We start from the raw sequence: 3,455 nt of genomic DNA on the forward strand, positions 1-3,455 counted from the left end.
ACCAAGGCTTGATTTTTGACCCAAGATATGATGTATCCTTGAGAATGTTCCATGAGTACTAGAGAAAAATGTGTACTCTGTTGTTTTTGGATGGAATGTCCTATAAATATCAATTAAGTCCATCTTGTTTAATGTATCATTTAAAGATTGTGTATCCTTATTTATTTTCATTTTGGATAATCTGTCCTTGGGTGAAAGTGTGGTCTTAAAGTTCCCTACTATGAATGTGTTACTGCCGATTTCCCCTTTTATGGCTGTTAGTATTTGCCTTATGTATTGAGGTGCTCCTATGTTGGGTGCATAAATATTTACAGTTGTTATATCTTCTTCTTGGATCGATCCCTTGATTCTTATATAGTGTCCTTCTTTGTCTCTTCTAATAGTCTTTATTTTAAAGTCTATTTTGTCTGATATGAGAATTGCTACTCCAGCTTTCTTTTGGTTTCCATTTGCATGGAATATCTTTTTCCATCCCCTTACTTTCAGTCTGTATGTGTCTCTAGGTCTGAAGTGGGTCTCTTGTAGACAGCAAATATATGGGTCTTGTTTTTGCATCCATTCAGCCAATCTGTGTCTTTTGCTGGGAGCATTTAGTCCATTTACATTTAATGTAATTATCGATATGTATGTTCCTATTACCATTTACTTAATTGTTTTGGGTTCGTTACTGTAGGTCTTTTCCTTATCTTGTGTTTCTTGCCTAGAGAAGTTCCTTTAGCAGTTGTTGTAGAGCTGGTTTGGTGGTGCTGAACTCTCTCAGCTTTTGCTTGCCTGTAAAAGTTTTAATTTATCCATCAAATCTGATTGAGATCCTTGCTGGGTAGAGTAATCTTGGTTGCAGGTTTTTCTCCTTCATCACTTTGAATATATCCTGCCAGTCCCTTCTGGCTTGCAGAGTTTCTGCTGAAAGATCAGCTGTTAACCTTATGGGGATTCCCTTGTGTGTTATTTGTTGTTTTTCCCTTGCTGCTTTTAATATGTTTTCTTTGTATTTAATTATTGACAGTTTGATTAATATGTGTCTTGGCGTATTTCTCCTTGGATTTATCCTGTATGGGACTCTCTGTGCTTCCTGGACTCGATTAACTATTTCCTTTCCCATATTAGGGAAATTTTCAACTATAATCTCTTCAAATATTTTCTCAGTCACTTTCTTTTTCTCTTCTTCTTCTGGAACCCCTATAATTCGAATGTTGATGCATTTAATGTTGTCCCAGAGGTCTCTGAGACTGTCCTCTGTTCTTTTCATCCTTTTTTCTTTATTGTGCTCTGCAGTAGCTATTTCCACTATTTTATCTTCCAGGTCACTTAACCGTTCTTCTGCCTCAGTTATTCTGCTATTGATTCCATCTAGAGTATTTTTCATTTCATTTATTGTGTTGTTCATCATTGTTTGTTTCATCTTTAGTTCTTCTAGGTCCTTGTTAAATGCTTCTTGCATTTTGTCTATTCTATTTCCAAGATTTTGGATCATCTTTACTATCATTATTCTGAATTCTTTTTCAGGTAGACTGCCTATTTCCTCTTCATTTGTTAGGTCTCGTGGGTTTTTATCTTGCTCCTTCATCTGCTGTGTGTTTTTCTGTTCTCATTTTTCTTATCTTACTGTGTTTGGGGTCTCCTTTTTTCAGGCTGCAGGTTCGTAGTTCCCGTTGTTTTTGGAGTCTGTCCCCAGTGGCTAAGGCTGGTTCAGTGGGTTGTGTAGGCTTCCTGGTGGAGGGGACTGTTGTCTGTGTTCTGGTGGATGAGGCTGGAACTTGTCTTTCTGGTGGGCAGGTCCACATCTTGTGGTGTGTTTTGGGGTGTCTGTGGACTTATTATAAATTTAGGCAGCCTCTCTGCTAATGGATGGGGTTGTGTTTCTGTCTTGCTAGTTGTTTGGCATAGGATGTTCAGCACTGTAGCTTGCTGGTCTTTGAGTGAAGCTGGGTGCTGGTGTTGAGATGGAGATCTCTGGGATATTTTCACCATTTGATATTACATGGAGCTGGGAGGTCTCTTGTGGACCAGTGTCCTGAAGTTTGCTCTCCCACCTCAGAGGCACAGCACTGACTCCTGGCTGCAGCACCAACAGCCTTTCATCCACACGGCCAGGTACGTGGGGTGTTTCTTGCCGTTTGGGATGTCTGAGGTCTTCTGCCAGTGCTCAGTAGGTCTTCTGTAGGAGTTGTTCCACGTGTAGATGTATCTCTGGTGTATCTGTGGGGAGGAAGGTGATCTCCGCATCTTACTCTTCCACCATCTTCCCGGAAGCCTAGTGATCTTTTCCTCATTTTTAAATTGGGTTCTTTGTTTTCTTGTTGAGTTTCAAGAGTTCTTTGTATATTTTGGATACAATTCCTTTAACAGATAGGTGTTTTGCAAATATTTTTTCCCTGTCTGTGGCTTATCTTTTCATTCTCCTAATAGTCTGTTTCATATTTTTATTATTCAGTTGTATATATTTTTTTCCTTTGAGACTTCCTCTTTGACTCATTGATTATCTAGGAGTGTCTTGTTTAATTTCCAAGAGTGTGGAGATTTTACTGTTGTCTTTCTGTTTCTTATTTCCAGCTTGATTCTAGTATGGTCAAAAAATATATTCTGTATGATCTCATCAAAATTTTTTGTTGAGGTTTGCTTTATGACTCAGGATATGGTCTATCTTGGTGAATGTTCCATGAGCTCCTGGAAAGAATGTGTGTTCTATTGTTGATTGGAGCATTGTATAAATGTCAATTAGATCCTCTGTTTAATTCATCTAGATGTTTGCTTATTTTCTGTCCAGTAGTTCTATCAATTTGCTGAGAAGGGAGGGGGTAACCATAAGTATAATTATGGATTTATCTATTTATTCTTTCATACCTATCAGTTTTTGCTTTATGTGTTTTGAAGCACAGCTGTTTGGAGTACACATTTAGGATTGGTATGGCTTCTTGGTGGATTGGCCTATTTATTGTTATATAATATCCCTCTTGTCCCTAGTAGTTTTCTTTGTTCTGAAGTCTACTTTATCTGATATTAATATATCCACTCTTACTTTTTTATCTGATCAATATTTGCCTGGTATAGTTTTCTCCATTCTTTTGTGTCCAACCTACCTCTGTCATTATATTTGAAGTTCTTTGTAGACAGTATTTATCTGGCTTGTGTTTGTTTTCTAAATTTTTATTGGAGTATAGTTGATTTACAATGTTGTGTTAGTTTCTGCTGTACAGTAAAGTGAATCAGTTATACATATACATATATCCACTCTTTTTTAGATTTTTTTTCCATATAGGTCATTACAGAGTATTGAGAAGAGTTCTCTGTGTTTTACAGTGGGTCCTTATTATGGGTTGTGGTTTTTCATTCACTCTGCCAATCTCTGTCTTTTAGTTGGTGTATTTAGACCATTTATATTTAGAGTAATAACTGATTTTGTAGAGTTCAAATCTGTCATTTTATTAGTCGTTTTCTATTTGTTCCCTGCTAAT

This window comes from Aethalodelphis obliquidens, unplaced genomic scaffold (genome assembly GCF_003676395.1).
Source record: "Aethalodelphis obliquidens isolate GAN/ISIS:26980383/991018 unplaced genomic scaffold, ASM367639v1 scaffold4, whole genome shotgun sequence".
Lineage (NCBI taxonomy): Eukaryota > Metazoa > Chordata > Mammalia > Artiodactyla > Delphinidae > Aethalodelphis > Aethalodelphis obliquidens.